At 49.6% G+C, this 22,323-nt stretch overlaps 1 long non-coding RNA gene across 2 annotated transcripts in view; it reads left to right on the forward strand.

Moving 5' to 3' along the window:
• Positions 1-22,323, forward strand: part of LOC142309928 (uncharacterized) — a 46,550-nt gene that overhangs the window by 19,739 nt on the left and 4,488 nt on the right. The window contains exons 4-5 of one of the 2 annotated variants that reach the window (XR_012754037.1): positions 11,644-11,730; positions 20,747-20,871. This is a non-coding gene — a long non-coding RNA (uncharacterized LOC142309928). The remainder of the gene's footprint in view (positions 1-11,643; positions 11,731-20,746; positions 20,872-22,323) is intronic. The other variant, XR_012754038.1, reaches the window with a different exon arrangement.

Here is a 22,323-nt window from a genome sequence, read left to right on the forward strand (position 1 = left end):
ACAAAGCATGGAGGCAAAGACTCTGTAACATATGGTAAACAGTCCAGTAACTGTGACAATTTGGTTAGTAAATAATGAAAATATATGACCAGGAGAAAAGTATATGAGACACAGTTCTGCAGTAAAACGTATGTGTATATCACATGTTAATAAAAGTGAAAAATGCAGGACTGGGAAACAGGTGACATGAATGTAACTGTTAGCCTACTGTGTAAGGTAAAAATGTAATCAAAAGGAGAGGACACCACGTGGGGTATGTGTAAACAATGGTGTGCCAAAGGGAATAAAGCACTAGTGGCCTTAGTACAGCATGATGCACACACCCCAAGTGGTAACCGTTTGTAAAACAAATAGCTTCAAGTGGTGAAAGGATTAGAAGTAATAGATACCTGATCAGAGGAAACCTAGACATGGAGGACTTGGCCCTACATGTGAAGCCCGGCCCCGACGCGCATGTTTCGGCGTCAGCTTCGTCAGGGGGTTTTCTCCTAGTCAAATATTTGCATTATTTACTAACCAAATTGTCACAGTTCCTGGACTGTTTACCATATGTTACGGAGTCTTTGCCTTCATGCTTTATATTACATGTGATGCCCTCTTCTTCTAGTTTAGGACTGGATTCTGGCCTAGCCCTCAGTACCCTCAAGGGACAGTTTTTCTGTTCTTTCTGTTGTTTTTTACAGTAGCAGCTAGCGGCTCTAGCTCAGATTCGTACCTTTTCAGGGGGTTACCCATTTGGTTCCCCCCTATCGTCAGCCGTAGATCCAGGGGACCTTAATCTGGTTTTAAGAGTCCTTTTACAAGCGCCTTTTGAACCAGTGCAAGAGGTCTTGCTTCCTATTTTCCTGGAAAGTTGCATTTTAGAGGCTAATACATCGGTGAGGCGAGTTTTAGAATTGGCGGCTCTCTCCTGCCGGGCTCTCTACTTGGTTTTTTCACCAAGACAAGGTTGTTTTTTCGGCCCTCACCGTCATTCCTCCCAAAGGTAGTTTCTCACTTTCATCTAAATGAGGAGATCATCCTGCCTTCATTCTGCCCGCTCCGGTTCATTCATTTGTGAAGTCCCTACATAATCTAGATTTTGTCAGGGGCTCTGAGGATCTATTTCTCTCGAACTGCACCGTTCCGCAAGTCAGACGTACTCTTTGTACTTCCAGAAGAGCACAAGAAGGATGCTTCAGCCTCAAAACTCCACGATTGGTCATTGGATTAGATAAATTATCTGAAAGGCATACAGGGTCAAAGGCGTCACCTTCCTGGGAGAGGTGAAGGCTCATTCCACCTGAGCGGTGGAAGCTTGTTGGGCTGTTCGCCATCACATTTTGGTGACTCAACTTTGCAAAGCAGCTACCCGGTCCAACGTCCACACATTCAACATGTTTTACAGAGTACATATGCAGGCTTCTGCGGATGCTGCTCTAGGGAGACAGGTTTTGCAGGCAGCAGTGCCTTACCTCTGACTCTGAGGGACCCCACTTTTCAATTACTACCTTTATAGTTATGGTTAGTCAGTTTGTCTGACCTTACCAGTTGTTAATGGGTTTTCTTCCCACCCAGGGACTGCTTTGGGAGAGAAAGGAAGATTTTTGTGTACTCACCGTAAAATCTTTTTCTCTGAGGCTTCATTGGTGGACACAGCACCCGCCCTGTTTTGGATTACATTTTTTTTTTCTCACGTGTGGCATAATCTACAGCTACAGCTTCTCCTACTACTTTTAACCCCTTCACGACCGCGGGCAGTAAAATTACGTCCTATTTTAACGTGACTTAACGACCAGGGACGTAATTTTACTGCCTAAACTTCATTTGATTGCCGTGGCCATAGCAACGGCTTTCAAATGATGTCCCCTGCTGTTTCTTACAGCAGGGGACCTTTGCCTGACCCCAGGGGGGGTGGCATCGCCACCCCCCATAGGCGATCAATGTGATTGGCTGTTCAAATCTGAATCGCCAACCACATCGTTCGCACTAATTTCGGCAAAAATAATGCCCGAATTAGTGCGATACTGTGAGATCCTGCTATGATCTATTGTAGCAGCTACAGCAGATCATAGCCGGATCTCTAACATGTCGCCCCCAGCCCCTGCAGCACTGATTGGAGCGATCGTGCTATGACGCGCAATCGCTCCAATCAGTGTGCAGTGGGGCGGTCTGATCTGCGGGTGGCCGCCATCCCCAGGCCTGTCCTGGTCTGGGGATCCTCCCCCAACATGTCTGCAGCGTGGAGTGGCTGGTACTTTTGGTACCACGCCACCGCTGCTGCTGCCGCCGCCGCCTCTGATGTCACCACCGCTGCTGCTCTAATGGTAAGTATTCCGCTCCCTGCGCGCTCCCGTGAAGGCCCCTGCGCGCTCCCGTGAAGGCCCCTGCCCGTGCCCCCCCCCCGATCTGCCCCCCTACGCCCCGATCTGCCCCCCGGCATCCTGATCTGCTCCCCACGCGATCTGCCTGCCTCCCTCTTCATCTCTATTCTGCTTCCAAGGTCCTTCCTTCTGCTTTGCTTCTCCGCCCCCTCTGCCCCCCCCTCTGCCCCCTGCCTCTCCCCATCCCCCTCTGCCCCCCCCCCGACGTCCTCTTACCTGCCTTCACGGGGTCGTCCGAGGTCCTCACTGGCCCGATCACATCTGCCTCCATCGCTGGGTCCCTTCTGCTGATCTGTCCAACGTCCTGCCTGCTGCTGGTGTAAAGCTGTCTATCTCACTGCCTTCTTGTTCCTCTGCAGCTCTTCTGGTCAGTCCTCTTGGTACTGTGAGTATAACTTTTTTTTTTTTTTCTTGTATCCTGTCCATTTTTACACCTCATCCGTCCGTGCGTCCCGCCAAGTGCTGATCAGGGATGCAGATAACGGATCTGCCATCCCATGGTCAGTTTTGGCGTGACTTTTTTCCGTATTCGCGACGCTTTTTGTATCGCATCCGTCCGTGCGTCCCGCCAAGCGCTGATCAGGGATGCACATAACGAATCGGCATCCCTGCTCAATTTTTGGGCGTGACTTTTTTCCGTATTCACGACGCTTTTTGTATCGCATCCGTCCATGCGTCCCGCCAAGCGCTGATCAGCGATGCACATAACGGATCGGCATCCCTGCTCAATTTTTGGCGTGACTTTTTTCCGTATTCACGACGCTTTTTGTATCTCATCCGTCCGTGCGTCCCGCCAAGCGCTGATCAGGGATGCACATAACGAATCGGCATCCCTGCTCAATTTTTGGCGTGACTTTTTTCCGTATTTGCGATGCTTTTTGTATCGCATCCGTCCGTGCGTCCCGCCAAGCGCTGATCAGGGATGCACATAACGGATCGGCATCCCTGCTCAATTTTTGGCGTGACTTTTTTCCGTATTTGCGATGCTTTTTGTATCGCATCCGTCCGTGCGTCCCGCCAAGCGCTGATCAGGGATGCACATAACGGATCTGCATCCCTGCTCAATTTTTGGCGTGACCTTTTTTTTTTCCGTATCCCCAACGCTTTTTGTATCTCATCCGACCGTTGCGTCCTGCAGCGGCCGATCAGTGCACTGCGTCTGTGCGTTTGAAAAGTCAAATGGCGTTCCTTCTCTTCTGAACCCCACCATGTGCCCAAACAATTACTTTCCACCACATATGAGGTATCTGCGTACTCAGGAGAAATTGCACAATACGTTTTATGGTGCATTTTTTCCAGATACCCTTGTGGAAAAAAAAGCTACCTGGTTCAAGTGACAGTTTTGTGGTGAAAAAAATTTTTCTTCAGCGCTCTATTGGGAGACCCAGACGATTGGGGTATAGCTACTGCCCTCTGGAGGCCACACAAAGCACTACATCAAAAGTGCAAGGCCCCTCCCCCTCTGGCTATACCCCCCCCCGTGGTATCACGGGTTCTCCAGTTTTAGCTTTGTGTGCGAAGGAGGTCAGACATTCCATGCATAGCTCCACAGATTTTAGTCAGCAGTAGCTGCTGACTATTTCGGATGGAAGAAAAGAGGACACATATAGTGTCCCCAGCATGCTCCCTTCTCACCCCTGGATGGTGTTGTAAGGTTGAGGTACCTATTGCTGGTACAGGGCTGGAGCCTGACATGCTGTTTTCCTTCCACATCCCCTGGTAGGGCTCTGTGGAAGTGGGATCCTGCCGGCCTCTCAGCTCTGACGCCGGGCTCCATCCACAGACCCATTAGAACCTGATGGAGACGGAGCAGGAGTACGATCAGGGACAGGCCCTGCATCATACAGGTACTCTGTGTCCCCGGCAGGCACAGACACACTCCGGGCTGGCTGGGTGTTGTAGTGCGCCGGGGACCGCAACGTTGGAGTTAGTGTCCCTACAGATTACTGGGGGATTTTTTGTGTATGGGAACGCAGCGCCGACCCCCTCTGGACCGGGCGGCGCTGCTGTGACTTGTGGTGCGCCGGGGATCCGCCGTCCGCGCTTTTACGGCGGCGGCGGTTATAAATTGAGTCCCCGGCTTTTTGGGCCTAGGACGCCGGCAGCTCCGATTCGTTCCCGCCCCCACCCTGTCATTCAGGGTAGGGGAGAGACGCTGTTCGCTAGCAGCGACGAGGGCTGGAGCCTGATTTACATGCTCCAGCCCTCACACTAGGCACAGAGGGAAGCAGGCTTCCCGCTCTTAGCCAGGAACGCCCAGGGCCCGCCCCCTTCTCTCTCAGGACGCCGGCAGCCATTACATGCAGTCTGGCTGGAGGAAGGACGCAAGGCTCTGGGAGACCTGGACTAGGGGCTATCTGGCGACCACACACCCGCTTTTTAAGCGGGCGGTAAGCGATTTTTTCTGTGCTGGTCCCTCTAGTGCCTCACGGTGTATCGGTGTACTGTGTAGGATATAGAGATATTGTATTTCTTGCACTGTGAGGTCGCTTCTGGCTGCATCTCCCAGATCACTCTGTGGAAGCAACAACATGCCATCCTCAAAACGCAAGGCTGCCAAGGCTAGGGCTGTGTATACTGCGTGTGCTGCATGTGGGGCTAATCTACCAGCAGGCTCCGATGACCCCCATTGTGTGCAATGCTCCGACCCGGTGCTGCTTCGCCAGCCGGAGTCAGGAGAGGTAGTGACCCAGGCTGAGACGCTTGTAAGTTCTGCCCCGGTGACAGGGACAGACTTTGCAGTTTTTGCTGATAATATGTCTGTGTCTATGGCAAAAATCCTTGAAACCTTGCAATCTATGCATGGGGCTCAGTCTTTGGGCACGGCGAGGCCTCTGTCCTCAGGTCCCCCTCACTTGGAATTAATCCAGCCCACAGGGGGGTCCCCGGCTTCACAGGCCGAGGATTATGACTCAGATGATAGCCCCAGCCACCCTAAGCGAGCTCGCTGGGAAAGACCCTCGACGTCATCACACTGCTCAGGGTCTCAGCGCAATCAGTCTCCCTGTGATGTGTCTGATGAGAGTGATCAGGAATCCATTCCTGGAACCCCTCTCAACCTGGATACCCCTGATGGGGATGCCATGGTAAACGACCTTATCTCAGCCATCAATAGGCTGTTGGATATTTCTCCCCCAGCCCCTTCAGCAGAAGAGGCGGCTGCGGAGCAGGAGAAGTTTCGTTTCCTTTATCCCAAGCGTAAATTGAGTGCTTTGTTGGATCACGCTGACTTCAGAGAATCCAGAAGCACGACGCTCACCCAGAAAGGCGTTTCTCTAAACGATCTAAAGATACGCGTTTCCCTTTCCCCCCTGAGGTGGTCAAGCGCTGGACACAGTGTCCAAAGGTAGACCCCCCGATTTCCAAACTCGCAGCTAGGTCCATAGTCGCAGTGGAGGATGGCGCTTCACTTAAAGATGCCAATGACAGACAGATGGACCTTTGGTTAAAATCTGTCTATGAAGCTATCGGCGCGTCGTTTGCTCCGGCATTCGCAGCCGTATGGGCACTCCAGGCTATTTCAGCTGGCTTAGCAAAAGTGGATGCTATCATACATCCAGCAGTGCCGCAAGTGGCGCACCTTACCACGCAGATGTCGGCGTTTGCGTCTTACGCTATCAATGCGGTCCTAGAATCTACCAGTCGCACCTCAATGGCGTCCGCCAATTCGGTAGTTTTGCGCAGAGCCTTGTGGTTAAAGGACTGGAAAGCAGATGCTGGTTCCAAAAAATGTTTAACCAGTTTGCCTTTATCTAGAGATAGACTGTTTGGCGAGCCATTGGCTGATATCATTAAGCAGTCCAAGGGTAAAGACTCCTCTTTACCACAACCCAGAACAACCAAACCTCAGCAGAAAAAGTGGCAGCAGAGGTTTCAGTCCTTTCGAGGTTCGGGCAAGACACCGTTTACCTCGTCCAAAGGGACTCAGAGGACGCAAAGAAACTCAGATTCGTGGCGGGCTCACACGCGCCCCAAGAAAGCAAATGGAGGTACCACTTCCAAAGCGGCTACCTCATGACTTCCAGCCCCCTCCCTCCGCATCGCCGGTCGGGGGCAGGCTCTCCCGCTTTTCCGGCATTTGGATGTCACAGGTCAAAGACCGGTGGGTGACGGACATTTTGTCTCGCGGGTACAGAATCGAGTTCAATTCTCGTCCTCCAGCTCGGTTCTTCAGAACCTCCCCACATCCAGACCGAGCAGATGCTCTGCTGCAGGCGGTGGACTCCCTAAGAGCGGAAGTAGTGGTGATCCCAGTCCCTCCTCAGGAACAAGGGCAAGGGTTTTACTCCAATCTCTTTGTGGTTCCAAAAAAGGACGGCTCGTTCCGTCCTGTTCTGGACCTAAAACGGCTCAACAAACATGTGCACGCCAGGAAGTTCCGGATGGAAACCCTGCGTTCTGTCATTGCCTCAATGTCCAGAGGAGACTTCCTTGCCTCAATAGACATCAAAGATGCTTATCTCCACGTGCCAATTGCTACAGAACATCAACGTTTTCTACGTTTTGTGATAGGAGACGACCATTTTCAGTTCGTAGCTCTGCCATTTGGTCTGGCGACAGCCCCACGGGTCTTCACCAAGGTCATGGCGGCGGTGGTAGCAGTCTTGCACTCTCAGGGACACTCGGTGATCCCTTACCTAGACGATTTATTGGTCAAAGCTCCCTCTCAAGAGGCATGTCAGCACAGCCTGAATGCTACGCTGGAGACCCTACAGTCTTTCGGATGGATCATCAACTTTCCAAAGTCGATCCTATCACCGACTCAATCACTAACGTATCTTGGCATGGAGTTTCATACTCTAGCAGCGATAGTGAAGCTTCCGCTGAACAAGCAGCGGTCACTACAGACAGGGGTGCAATCTCTTCTGCAGGGCCAGTTGCATCCCTTGCGGCGCCTCATGCATTTCCTAGGGAAGATGGTGGCAGCCATGGAAGCAGTTCCCTTTGCGCAGTTTCATCTGCGCCCACTTCAATGGGACATTCTCCGCCAATGGGACGGGAAGTCAACGTCCCTGGACAGGAAAGTCTCGCTTTCCCAGACGGCCAAGGACTCCCTACAATGGTGGCTCCTTCCCACCTCATTGTCTCAGGGAAGATCCTTCCTGCCCCCATCCTGGGCAGTAGTCACGACAGATGCGAGTCTGTCAGGGTGGGGAGCAGTATTTCTCCACCACAGGGCTCAGGGGACGTGGACTCCGCAGGAGTCCACCCTTCAGATCAATGTTCTGGAGATCAGAGCAGTGTATCTTGCTCTACTGGCCTTCCAACAGTGGCTGGAAGGAAAGCAGATCCGAATCCAATCGGACAACTCCACAGCGGTGGCATACATCAACCACCAAGGAGGGACGCGCAGTCGGCAAGCCTTCCAAGAAGTCCGGCGCATTCTAATGTGGGTGGAGGACAGAGCATCCACCATATCCGCGGTTCACATCCCAGGCGTAGAAAACTGGGAAGCAGACTTCCTCAGTCGCCAGGGCATGGACGCAGGGGAATGGTCCCTTCACCCGGACGTGTTTCAGGAAATCTGTCGCCGCTGGGGAGTGCCGGACGTCGACCTAATGGCATCCCGGCACAACAACAAGGTCCCGGCATTCATGGCGAGGTCGCGCGATCAAAGAGCTCTGGCGGCAGACGCCTTGGTTCAAGATTGGTCGCAGTTTCAGCTCCCATACGTGTTTCCGCCTCTGGCGCTCTTGCCCAGAGTGCTACGCAAGATCAGATCCGAGTGCAGCCGCATCATACTCGTCGCTCCAGACTGGCCGAGGAGGTCGTGGTATCCGGATCTGTGGCATCTCACGATCGGTCGACCGTGGTCACTGCCAGACCGACCAGACTTACTGTCCCAAGGGCCGTTTTTCCATCAGAATTCTGCGGCCCTGAACCTGACTGTGTGGCCATTGAGTCCTGGATCCTAGCATCTGCAGGATTATCTCAAGGAGTCTTTGCCACAATGAGACAAGCTAGAAAGTCGAATTCAGCTAAGATCTACCACAGAACGTGGAAGATTTTCTTATCCTGGTGCTCTGCTCAGGGAGTGTCTCCCTGGCCATTTGCATTGCCCAAGTTTCTTTCCTTCCTGCAATCGGGGTTAGAAAAGGGCTTGTCGCTCAGCTCCCTTAAAGGGCAAGTTTCGGCACTATCCGTGTTTTTTCAGAAGCGTCTAGCACGTCTTTCTAAGGTGCGCACGTTCCTGCAGGGGGTCTGTCATATTGTGCCCCCGTACAAGCGGCCGTTAGATCCATGGGATCTGAACAGGGTACTAGTTGCTCTCCAGAAGCCGCCCTTCGAGCCTCTGAAGGAAGTTTCCTTTTCTCGGCTGTCACAGAAAGTGGCGTTTCTTGTTGCGATCACATCGCTTCGGCGAGTGTCTGAGCTGGCAGCTCTGTCATCCAAGGCTCCCTTCCTGGTGTTCCACCAGGACAAGGTAGTGCTGCGCCCTATTCCGGAGTTTCTCCCTAAGGTCGTATCCTCTTTTCATCTTAATCAGGATATATCCTTGCCTTCTTTTTGTCCTCATCCGGTTCACCGGTATGAAAAGGACTTACGTTTGCTAGATCTGGTGAGAGCACTCAGAATCTACATTTCCCGCACGGCGCCCATGCGCCGTGCCGATGCACTTTTTGTCCTTGTCGCTGGTCCGCGCAAGGGGTTGCAGGCTTCTAAAGCCACCCTGGCTCGATGGATCAAAGAACCAATTCTAGAGGCCTACCGTTCTGCGGGGCTTCCGGTTCCTTCAGGGCTAAAAGCCCACTCAACCAGAGCCGTGGGTGCGTCCTGGGCATTACGTCACCAGGCTTCGGCTCAACAGGTGTGCCAGGCAGCTACCTGGTCCAGTCTGCACACTTTCACCAAGCATTATCAGGTGCATACCTATGCTTCGGCGGATGCCAGCTTAGGTAGAAGAGTCCTGCAGGCGGCAGTGACACCCCCGTAGGGGAGGGCTGTTTTGCAGCTCTAACATGAGGTATTTCTTTACCCACCCAGGGACAGCTTTTGGACGTCCCAATCGTCTGGGTCTCCCAATAGAGCGCTGAAGAAGAAGGGAATTTTGTTACTTACCGTAAATTCCTTTTCTTCTAGCTCTTATTGGGAGACCCAGCACCCGCCCTGTTGTCCTTCGGGATGTTTTTTTGTTGTTTGCGGGTACACATGTTGTTCATGTTGAACGGTTTTTCAGTTCTCCGATGTTATTCGGAGTTAATTTGTTTAAACCAGTTATTGGCTTCCTCCTTCTTGCTTTGGCACTAAAACTGGAGAACCCGTGATACCACGGGGGGGGTATAGCCAGAGGGGGAGGGGCCTTGCACTTTTGATGTAGTGCTTTGTGTGGCCTCCAGAGGGCAGTAGCTATACCCCAATCGTCTGGGTCTCCCAATAAGAGCTAGAAGAAAAGGAATTTACGGTAAGTAACAAAATTCCCTTCTTTTTTTCTTTTCACGGCTCAACGTTCTAAACTTCTGTGACGCCCCCAGGTGTTCAAAGTGCTCACCAAACATCTAGAAAAATTATTTGAGGGTTCTAGTTTCCAAAATGGGGTCACTTGTGGGGGAGCTCCATTGTTTAGGCACCTCAGGGGGTCTTCAAACCCGACATGGCGTTCGCTAATGAGTGCAGCTAATTTTGCACTCAAAAATTCAAATGGCGCTCCTTGCCTTCCGAGCACTGCCGTGTGTCCAAAAATTTGATTTCCACCACATATGAGGTATCTGCGTACTCAGGAGAAAATGCACAATACATTTTATGGTGCATTTTTTCCTGATACCCTTGTGGAAAAAAAAGCTACCTAGTTAAAGCAACCGTTTTGTGGTAAAAAAAAATGTATTCTTTTCACGGCTCAACGTTCTAAACTTCTGTGAAGCCCCCAGGTGTTCAAAGTGCTCACCAAACATCTAGAAAAATTATTTGAGGGTTCTAGTTTCCAAAATGGGGTCACTTGTGGGGGACCTCCATTGTTTAGGTACCTCAGGGGGTCTTCAAACTTGACATGGCATCCGCTAATGAGTGCAGCTAATTTTGCACTCAAAAATTCAAATGGCGCTCCTTGCCTTCCGAGCACTGCCGTGTGTCCAAACATTTGATTTCCACCACATATGAGGTATCTGCGTACTCAGGAGAAAATGCACAATACATTTTATGGTGCATTTTTTCCTGATACCCTTGTGGAAAAAAAAGCTACCTAGTTGAAGCAACCGTTTTGTGGTAAAAAAAAAAAAATTCTTTTCACAGCTCAACGTTATAAACTTCTGTGAAGTCCCCAGGTGTTCAAAGTGCACATCAAAGATCTAGAAAAATTATTTGAGGGCTTTAGTTTCCAAAATGGGGTCACTTGTGGGGGAGCTCCATTGTTTAGACACCTCAGGGGGTCTTCAAACCCGACATGGCGTCCGCTAATGAGTGCAGCTAATTTTGCGTTCAAAAATTCAAATGGCGCTCCTTCCCTTCCGAGCGCCGCTGTGCGCCCAAACAATTGATTTTTACCACATATGAGGTATCTGCGTACTCAGGAGAAAATGCACAATAAATTGTAGGGTGCACTTTCTCTTTTCTCCCTTGTGAAAATGAAAATTTTATGGCTAAAGTAACATTTTTGTGTTAAAAAGTAAAATTTTCATTTTTTCCTTCCACATTGCTTGGTCCCTGTGAAGCACCTAAAGGGTTAATAAACTTCTTGGATGTGGTTTTGAGCAGAGTGAGGGGTGCAGTTTTTAGAATGAGGTCACTTTTGGGTATTTTCTGTCACCTAGGTCTCTCAAAGTCACTTCAAATGTGATGTGGTCCCTAAAAAAAATTATTTTCCAAATTTTGTTGGAAAAATGAGAAATCGCTGATGACCTTTGACCCCTTCTAACGTCCTAACGAAAAAAAATTTGTTTCGAAAATTACGCTGATGTAAAGTAGACAAGTGGGAAAGTTTATTTAGCAACTATTATGTGTGACATATCTCTCAGATTTATGGGCATAAATTTTCAAAGTTTGAAAATTGCGAAATTTTCAAAATTTTTGCAAAATTTCCTAAATTTTCACAAATAAACGCAAAAATTATCGGTTTAAATTTACCACTGACATGAAGTACAATATGTCACGAAAAAACAATCTCAGAATCGGCAGGATCCGTTGAAGCGTTCCAGAGTTATAACCTGTCAAAGTGATACTGGTCAGAATTGCAAAAAATGGCCCGGTCATTAGGGTGTTTTAGTGGAGGGGTTTAAACGAATCTGGCTTACCTCCTGGTCAGTCAGAGGGTGTACACTGCGGAGGAGGAGCTAACTTTTTTTCTTAGTTTGCCTAGTGTCAACCTCCTGGCAACAGCAGCATACACACAAGGTCCTGTATCCCCCAATGAAGGCTCAGAGAAAAAGATTTTACGGTGAGTACACAAGACTCTTCCTTTTCTTCATCGTTCCTTATGGGAGACCCAGACCATGGGGTGTATAGCTTCTGCCTCCGGAGGACACACAAAGTACTACACTAAAAGTGTAGCTCCTCCCTCCGAGCATATACACCCCCTGGATGACAAATCTAACCAGTTCAATGCTTTGTGTTCAGGAGGTCACACACACACATGCATTCTCTGAATTTTGATTTTTGATTTCAAAGATTTGGAAGAAAAGCGGGTCCAGTCTGGACTCCCGGCATGTCCCTTCTCACCCCACTGTGTCGGCGGTGCTGTTAAGGTTGATTTTACAAGGCTGGAGCCTTCACATGCCGCGCTCCTTCACCATCCCCTGAGGCTCTGGCTTGAAGTGGGAGCCATCACGGTTCTCACTGCTTTGCAGGAGACCGGTCTCCATCCGCAGCCCTTTCAGGATCCTGCCGGACGGAGCGCTCACCTCCCAGGGACCTGGCACCTGCGTCTCATAAGCTAAGTACTGAGACGTTATTACCACAGAAAGTGGTCTTTCCAGGGGTCCCTTGTACTTTATATATTGGGGAGAGTGTGTTATATGACTGTGTTAACATTTCCGGCCGGTTCTCCAGTTTTCACTGGAGAACCGCGCCGATGGTGCCTGCACGCTGGCCGCATGTTTAAATCTAGGCCCCGGCTTCGCCTGAGGCCTAGTTTCGATTTCAGTGCCCCTGCATGTCAGTCATGCAGAGAGACAGTGCGGCTCCGCCCAGCGGCTGTTCAGCACAGGGAACGGACACTCCTCACTGAGGAAAGATTCCCTCCCCTGTATACCTCTTTTGCCCGCTCTCAGAGTAGGCCCCGCCCCCTCTCCTCGCTCCGGTCGCCATTTTATCAGCGTTCTCAATGTCTGCATAACCACATTGTGACAAATGGGGGCCTGGGCTGGGGGATCTGGAGGGCAGAGAGATGTATGTTAAACGGTCTGGCAAGCCACAACCTCCGGTTGTGCAGCTGCTTATATACTCTGTGTATATACTCTGCTGGGGGTCATTCTGGACAGAGCCCCCACTTCTGCAGCATGTCTCACATCAGAGCAAGGCTGCAAGGCTGTTCTTAATATGCACTGCATGTAGACTCGTACTGCCTGTACCGAGCACATAAACACAGTGGTCCCTCAGCCTGGAAGCGCATCAGTGGTCCCTCCAGCTGCTCCGGCTCCGGTGGCTGAACCCCCGGTTTGGGTAGAATCCGCTCTTTCCAGGGGACAGCTGTCCCGGACTCTGCTGAGCATGCATCAGCCCCCTTCTCAGGGCGCTTCTGCTGTTACGGCTCGCTCAGCAAAGCTCACAGAGGACTCTTCATCTGGTCTCAGACCCCGTCCTCCTAAAATGGAGACGCAGGGTCCCCTGTCCTTCCCCGTCCCGCAGCTCTGATTCACGAGCTGACTCGCAGGACGAGGAGGATGTCTTTACTAGGGGCTCGGACGCTACTTCATGTACCATTGATCTGTCCGAAGGTGACGCAGATGCTAGTGATTTGATTGCGTCCATTATATTTGTACTGGACCTCAATCCGCTTGTATCAGGGGAGCATCCCCCTCTGGCAGAAAGGCATCAGTATACCTTAAGAGAACAAGGAGTGTGTTCCTTAACCACTCCAGTTTTCAGCCCACTGTGACCAAGCCCAGAGCCTGTCCTGACAGACGCTCCCAAAGCGTGGTTCTGATGACTGTTTCCCCCTTCCACCAGAGGTGGTCAAGGAGTGGGCTCATTCACCAAGGGTGGACCCTCCGGTGTCTAGACTTTCAGCTCGGATAGTTGTATCAGTGGCTGACAGCACCTCTCTAAGGATCCCACTGTCCGCCAGGTTGACCTTCTGGCCAAATCTATATATGAGGCGGCAGGGGCCTCGTTCTCCCCATCTTTTGCAGCAGTGCGGGCTCTCAAAGCCATCTCTGCTTCTCTGGAGGAGATGCATTCCCTCACCAGGGACTTTATGCCCGAAATGGTTGCCTTAACTTCCAGGCTTCAGTCTTTTCATCCTATGCCATGTCTGCCATGCTGGAGACTGCCACCGCACTGCGGTGGCCTCGGCTACTTCCCTCGCTATCCGCAGGCTCCTGTGGCTTCGAGAGTGGAAGGCAGATGCTTCTTAAGAAGTTCCTTGCTGGGCTCCCTTTTGCTGGGACCAGTCAATTCGGTGAACAACTGGATGAAATTATTAAGGAAGCTTTTGGCAGGAAGAGTACTTCCATGCCACAAACCCAGGAAACCTGTCCAGGGCAGGAACCAGTCGAGGTTTCGTTCCTTTCGTTCCTCTAACTGGTCGTCCTCTAAGCCCTCGGCCTCGTCCACTAACTCAGCCAAGGTCCGTAAACCAACTGGCGCTTGAAGCCGCATCTTCAGAAGTCCGCAGGAGCTGCTGCCACCAAGGCAGCCTCCTCTTGATTATCTGGCCGCGCCAGCAACGTCCTTGGTCGGTGGCAGGCTCTCCCACTTGGGCAACGTGTGGTTTCAACACGTCTTCGATCAGTGGGTGTGGGTTACCATCTCCCACGGCTGCAGAATAGAATTCTATCCAGCCCGCCAAACAGAGGGTCGTGGCATTCTTGCAGGCCTGTGGAGTAATTGTACCAGTTCCCGACTGGGAACGGTCCTGAGATTTCTACTCAAATCTCTTCCTAGTCCCCGAAGAGGACGGTGCCTTCCGACCTGGATCTCAAGCTTCTCAACAAGCATGTTCAGGTGCGGCATTTTTGCATGGAATCTCTGCGATCAGTCAATGACCCAAGGAGATTTCTTAGCATCCATTGACATCAGAGATGTCTATCTGCATGTGCCAATCGCAGTTTCACACCAGCGTTGGCTACGTTTTGTAATCGGAGAGGAGCATTTCCAATTCGTGGCTCTCCCCTTCGGGTTAGCCACGGCCCTTTGTGTATTCGCCAAGGTCATGGCAGCAGTGGTTGCGGTTCTGCACCTCCAGGGGTTGGCAGTGATTCCTTACCTGGACGATCTTCTAGTCAAGGCTTCATCCAGTGCAGACTGTCAGCGGAGTGTCTCGCTCACTCTCGCCACGCTTGCAAGTCCACTCTGACCCCGACCCAGGAACTTACGTACCTAGGGATGCAATTCAAGACTCTGCTGGCACTTGTGAAGCTGCCCTTAGTCAAACAGCAGTCCCATCATCTGGCGGTTCGCTCTCTGCGGAGGCTCCGCCGTCATTCCATCAGGCACCTCATGCAGGTGCTGGGTCAGATGGTGGCGTCAATGGAAGCGGTTCCCTTTGCCAGTTCCATCTGCGTCCCCTGCAGCTGGACATTCTCCGCTGTTGGGACAAGCGGACCTCTTCCTTGCACAGGCTGGTGGCTCTGTCGCCACAGACCAGGAGCTCTCTTTAGTGGTGGCTTCGGCCCCTCTCCCTGTCCCAGGGACGCTCTTTTCTGGCCCCATCATGGGTGATTCTCACCACGGATGCCAGTCTATCCGGCTGGGGAGCAGTGCTTCTCCACCACCGAGCACAGGGCACTTGGACTCCGTCCGAATCAGCCCTCTCGATCAATGTGCTGGAAATCAGAGCTGTGCTCCTAGCTCTCGTAGCTTTTCACCACCTGTCGGCGGGCAAGCACATTCAAGTCCAGTCAGACAACGCGACAGCAGTTGCCTACATCAATCACCAGGGCGGGACGCGCAGCACCTAGCCCTGTTGGAAATTCTACGCATCAGTGGACGGAAGACTCCAAGTCCACCATATCCGCACCCAGGCGTAGAAAACTGGGAGGCAGATTATCTCAGCCGTCAAACCGTGGACAGCGGCGAGTGGGCCCTGCATCCGGCAGTGTTCCGGTCAATCTGCCGCAGGTGGGGCACACCGGAAGTGGATCTAATGGCATCACGGCACAACAACAAGGTCCCGGTTTACGTGGCTCGCTCCCACGATCCTCAGGCCTTGGCGGCGGACGTGCTGGTTCAGGATTGGTCCCAGTTCCGTCTGGCCTACGTGTTTCCCCCTCTAGCTCTCTTGCCCAGAGTCCTGCGCAAGATCTGAATGGAGGGCCGTCGGGTCGTACTCATCGCCCAAGACTGGCCCAGGCGAGCTTGGTTCCCAGACCTGCTCCGTCTGTCCGTAGAGGTGCCGTGGCATCTTCCGGACCGCCCAGACCTTCTCTCACAGGGTCCGTTTTCCGCCAGAATTCTGCGGCTCTCAGATTGACGGCGTGGCTCTTGAGTCTTGGATCCTTACGGCTTCAGGCATTCCTTCCGAGGTCATCTCCACTATGACTCAGGCTCGGAAGTCTTCCTCGGCCAGGATTTACCACAGGACTTGGAGAATTTTCCTGTCCTGTTGTCGCTCTTCCGGCCATGCTCCTTGGCCGTTTTTCCTTGCCGACCATCCTGTCCTTTCTACAGTCCGGTCTGCAGCTAGGACTGTCCCTCAATTCCCTCAAGGAACAGGTCTCGGCTCTGTCAGTGTTGTTCCAGCAGCGTATCGCCCGACTGGCCCAGGTGCGCACCTTCATGCAGGGCGCGTCTCACATCATTCCACCTTACCGGCGGCCTCTGGATCCCTGGGACCTTAATCTGGTCCTCACGGCCTTACAGAAACCCCCCTTTGAGCCTCTTAGGGAGGTTTCGTTGTTTCGTCTTTCACAGAAGGTGGTCTTTCTGGTGGCCATAACTTCTCTCAGGAGAGTCTCTGATTTGACTGTGCTCTCTTCGGAGTCACCCTTTTTGTTTTTTTCACCAAGACAAGGTGGTTCTCCGTCCAACTCCGGGCTTTCTCCCTAAGGTGGTGTCTCCTTTCCACCTTAACCAGGACATTTCATTGCCTTCCCTTTGTCCGGCCCCTGTGCATCGCTTTGAGAAAGCTTTGCATACTTTGGATTTGGAGCGGGCGCTCCGGATCTATGTGTCACGCACCGCCGCTCTCAGGCGGTGCACCTCTCTTTTTGTGCTAACCACGGGTCAGCGCAAGGGTCTCTCGGCTTCTAAACCGACCATAGCTCGTTGGATTAGGTCGGCCATATCCGATGCCTACCAATGTTCTCAGGTGCCCCCACCGCCAGGGATTAAGGCGCATTCGACCAGAGCTGTCGGTGCCTCCTGGGCTTTCAGGCACCAGGCTACGGCTCAGCAGGTTTGTCAGGCTGCCACTTGGTCTAGTCTGCACACCTTTTCGAAGCACTACCTAGTGCATGCTCATGCTTCGGCAGATGCGAGCTTGGGCAGACGCATCCTTCAGGCGGCTGTCGCCCATTTGTGAAGTTAGGTTTTACCTACTTCTTAGTTCTGTTTATTTCCCACCCGTGGACTGCTTTGAGACGTCCCATGGTCTGGGTCTCCCATAAGGAACGATGAAGAAAAAGAGAATTTTGTTACTTACCGTAAATTCTTTTTCTTATAGTTCCGACATGGGAGACCCAGCACCCTCCCTGTTGCCTGTTGGCAGTTTCTTGTTCCATGTGTTTTCACCGGCTGTTGTTGTAGACAGAGGTTCCAGTTATTCCGGGTTTTACTCTATCTCTACTTATGGGTGGATGTCCTCCTTCAGCTTTTGCACTAAACTGGTTAGATTTGTCATTTGTCATCCAGGGGGTGTATATGCTCGGAGGAAGGAGCTACACTTTTAGTGTAGTACTTTGTGTGTCCTCCGGAGGCAGAAGCTATACACCCCATGGTCTGGGTCTCCCATGTCGGAACTATAAGAAAAAGAATTTACGGTAAGTAACAAAATTCTCTTTTTTACCACAAAACTGTTGCTTTATCACCAAATCTTTTATAAATGCACCATATAATTTGTTGAGCAATTTCTCCTGAGTACTCTGATACCTGATAAGTGGTGGAAATCAACTGTATGGGTGCTTGGCAGAGCTGTGAAGGGAAGGAGCGCTATTTCACTTTTTGAACGCAAAATTGTCTGGAACATATAGCAGACGCCATGTCATGTTTGGAGAGCCAGTGATGTGTTAAAACAGTGGAGCTCCCTCACAAGTGACATTTTGGAAACTAGACCCCTCAAGGAATTAATCTAGATATTTAGTGAGCACCTTGAACCCCCAGGTGCTTCACTGAATTTTTGAACGTTGAGCCGTGAAAATTAAAAAATACTTTTTTAACCACAAAACTGTTGCTTGTAACATCGCCATGATAGCGCCACCAGCGAGAGAGGTCAACCTATCTTAGGACAGGAAACCCACTGAAATAAAAGGGTGGCACCAGTTCAGTTTCCTGTTCCAGGATGGGAGACGCAGAAGAGTTGTGATACTTCCACGGTGAAGGACGGCGGTCCTGGGGTTAAGAGATGACTTGAGGACTGGCTGCATCTTTGATCTTAGCCCTGGAAATATCCCCGGGGTGTTTTTTTTCCCTTGGGGACGGGACACAGGGATGGACTTTTTTCCCTGTGTCTGACATACCTGCTCGGCATCCGGTGACTGACCATGCAGTGAGTGCTTCAGACGAAGTTCCAGGCTGTGTTCCTGCTCAGTACCCGTTGGCTGTCCCTGCAGGAATCGCCCTGTCATCCTCCGAGTCTGTGTTCCTGCTCGGTGCCTGTGACTGTCCTTGCAGCGGTTCATGCCTGGTGAAATTCCGGGTGTTGGCGGTGGATGTGACGAAGCAGGAACCGGAAGCCGCCTCTGCGCATGCGCAGGAGGCGGCAAGATGTCGCTGCCCACCACTACTGCTCAACCTGCATATAGGAGCAGAGTAGATGGTATCGGATGTTCATGCCCTCCTCCATGTCTACCATGGAGGATCATCAGGAGAAGGTCCTGGAGCAGCATGAGCAACAGCAGCCACAGAAGCGGTCACAGCGATGAGAAAGTGAAAATAGTCAATCAGGAGGTGTGCGGCCTGACCAGAGGTCGACGGATTCACGCAGCTTTCCCCAGAACACCACTCATCTACTGACCCGGTACCATATGAGTCTGCGGTTAGTAAGGGACCTCCGATTGTATTCCCATTAATTGGAATTTTCTTTCTCTATTTTTGTCTTCATGGGTTTCTTTATGATAGACCTATGAAGAGAACAACAAAACTTAAAAAGAGGGAATGTCCCTTGTGTAGATCCCCCTTGCCTTCTGGAAGCCAGAAGAAATTATGTAGTTCTTGCATTCAGAAAACAAAAGGCAAAGACACCCCGGACTTTGCTTCCACTCTTAAGAAAGTAAAAAGGGCAGAAGTCAGGGAGTCCCTTAAAAAATGTTTGCAGCTGGTTGTTACGAAATCCTCCAGGACCAGGAGTCTGCAGAGACCTCGGATTCAGCCTCAAGTTCCTCTTCAGCCTTTTCTGCTTTAATTTCTGAGGAAGATCTGGAGGACAGACCGTGTTTTCTGGTAGCTGAGGTCAACCTCCTAGTGAAGGGTGTAAGATCCACTATGGGTCTGGTGGATGCGAAGGGCCAGAGTCCTTGGAAGATCTAATGTTCAGAGGGCTAGAACATAAAAAACAATGTTCCTTTCCTGTCCATGAAAAAAGTACAAAATTAGTCGCGGAACAATGGAAAAGACCCAATAAGAGAGCTTACCTTCACTCCCAATTTCAGAAGAAATATCCCTTTCAGGAGGAAGATTTTCTCCCTATGGGATCATTGTCCTAAGATTGATGTGGTGGTAGCCAAGACTGCGAAGCAGTCATCTCTGCCATTTGAGGATCTTGATAGTTTGAAAGATCAATGATAGAAAAGCTGACACCTACCTGACCAGCAGTAGTGGGCACCTGTGTTGCCAGTTGTTTAACCCCTTCACCCCCGGGCGATTTTCATTTTGTTTTGTTTTTTTTGTTTTTTTTCTTTTTTGCTCCCTTTTTTCTAAGAGCAGTAACTTTTTATATTTTTCCGTCAATCTTGCCATATAAAGGCTCATTTTTTGTGGGACGAGCTGTACATTTAAATGAAACCATAAGTTTTACCGGCAAATTCCAAGTGAAAGGGAGTAAATTTCAGCCTACCATAGCCATGTGATCCAAACCACCTAGGGTGCACGGATGAAGAAAAGGAGAGGTCCACCCCTGCATAAGTCAATCTAAATGAGGGTAAGTGGTAATCCAGCACCCATAGTCCAGTCTTCAGTAAAAATGAAGATATCCTTTATTTACAAAACATGTTAAAAACATACATGTTTAAAATCAGAACAGCCTTACGCATTTCAGGTCAGAGGAAGGGTCTCTATGACCTGAAACGCGTAAGGCTGTTCTGATTTTTAAACATGTATGTGTTTCAATAAATTTTATTAATCTCTAGGCAAAGTAAAGAATTGAACAACATTCATGAGAATTTTTGAATAAGAATTTGTCAATACATATAATATAACATTTGAACTAAGCATGAAAATTAACAATATCTTGGAGGGGGGGGGAGGAAAGATGGGGTGGAAAAATTAAGGAAAAGGTTTTTTATGACCCTCTCCCAAACCCCTAAGTGCCACATTCAATATCAATTGCAGTATTTAGAGGGTTAACCGCCAGGGACAGCGCGGAGACTGTCCCTGGCTGTGGGGGCTGGAGATCGGCTGTCAGAAAAGCAGAGTCCCTGGCAGAGATCGTGCTGGGTACAGCGCCAATGCCCCAATGCAATTTCTAGGACGTACATATATGTCCAAGATCGGAAAGTACCCGCCCCACCACCGTGCGGAGCTTCTGCCCAACCTACACCCCACCTACTGTCTCCTCCCCAAAATCTTATAGAATGTAAGCCCACAAGGGTAGGGCCCTCTTCCCTCTGTACTAGTCTGTCTACTGTAACTTATATATGTATTCTGTATGTAACCCCCTTCTCATGTACAGCACCATGGAATCAATGGTGCTCTATAAATAAATAATAATAATAATAATAATCATAATAATGATCTAAAATGCAGCACTACGTCCAAGGGTTGGAAAGGGATTAAATGGAAAAATATTGTGCTCTACAGATGGAACTTGTGGGTTTTGTTTTTTTGTTTTTTTTCGAATGCTACTTGTTTTCAGCATTTTTTTTTTTTCTTCACATTTTTTTTATCTAATTGGTTTTCTTTTTTTGCTTCTCTATGTGCAGGATATCAAGAATCGATGGAGGTTCGTTTGGGACTGATATAAATATTCTTAGCTGAGATGTAAAGAAGTTTCATTCTGCTGAGCTGCATTTCTATGTGTCCAGCCAAGAGCTCTATTGCTCTATTAGTAAGCAGATTTTGTGATTTTTTTTTTTGATTTTTTTTTAATTTGAAACATTTTTACATTTATTTTTTACTTAGTCCCTCAATGAGACTTTATCCTACAGTGCTCTGATCGCAGATCAATACAGTGTAGCTGCCAGAGTGATTTTATCACATTCTTACACCTGTCAGGGTAGGTTCCAATAGACTGAATACAAGACTTTCAGAAAACTCTTCATTTTTTTTTTTTTTAAAATAGGCTGGTTATCATCCGAAATACTTAACGATGTAGTCCGAAACCAAAGTTAATTTTCATCCAAAATGTCTATATAAAATAACTATTTAATCACTTTTCAAATATACTTTAATTGATAAATTGATAGAATATTAATGACTAATGTGGTGACAATATTGAAAATGATTCCTGAGAGCATATTATATCCCAGAGAAAATACTGAAAAGAGCAGAGTAATAACCCTTCATAATTAGGTACAAATAGGAGACGTCACAAAGGGAAAGGAGGTAAGAAATAGAGCGCCCAGTGGCATATAAGAAAACCCACCTGTCAGAAAAAAACGCACCTTTACCTTTTAATAAATACTGTATTTAAGATGAAACTGATGTTTGGTTTCGCATCACCCGTAACATCCGTTACTTGCCATAAATAAATGACAATTTTTTTTACCTGTTCTTAAATGCTGCTGGCCCATTTAACCCCTTAACGACCGCGGGCAGTAAAATTACGTCCTAAATGTCACAATGTTACTGCCCACGGTCCTCCGGCGGCAATATGCCGCGATCAGCGCACATCTCAGCTGATTTACACAGCTGAGATGTGTGCCTGCTAGGCACGAGCAGAATCGTTATCTGCTCGTGCTGATTAACCCCTTAAATGGCTCTGTCAATACGTGACAGCGCCATTATAAGCGCGATCGCGGTAAAGTTTTACTTACCGCCCGATACCGGAAGTCACGTGACGCGATCAAGTGACTTCCGATAGTTGTCATGGTAGCACAGGGTCATGTGATGACTCCTGTACTACACATGACTTGCTTTCACTTTCGCTGTGCCAGCGGCACAGCAAAAGAGAAAGAGAGCGTATCTGCTGTTTACAGCCTTGTAGCTGTGATCAGCAGATACTGCAGAGCGATCGGAATGCTGATCGCAATAGCCCCCTAGGGGAACTAGTAAAATAAAAAAAAAAAGTTTTAAAAAATTAAAAAAAAAAACAAAAAAACCTAAAAGTTCAAATCACCCCCCATTCGCCCCATTGAAAATTAAAGGGTTAAAAAAAAAAAAAATATACACACTTTTGGTATCGCCGCGTTCAGAAACGCCCGATCTATTAATCTGGTCAGTATACGGCGTAGCGGCAAAAAAATTCCAAACACCAAAACGACGTTTTTTTGTCTCCACAACTTTTGCGCAAAATGCAATAAGAGGCGATCAAAACGTAGCATCTGCGCAAAAATTGTAC

Source organism: Anomaloglossus baeobatrachus, chromosome 5, assembly GCF_048569485.1.
Source record: "Anomaloglossus baeobatrachus isolate aAnoBae1 chromosome 5, aAnoBae1.hap1, whole genome shotgun sequence".
Taxonomy (NCBI): Eukaryota; Metazoa; Chordata; class Amphibia; order Anura; family Aromobatidae; genus Anomaloglossus; species Anomaloglossus baeobatrachus.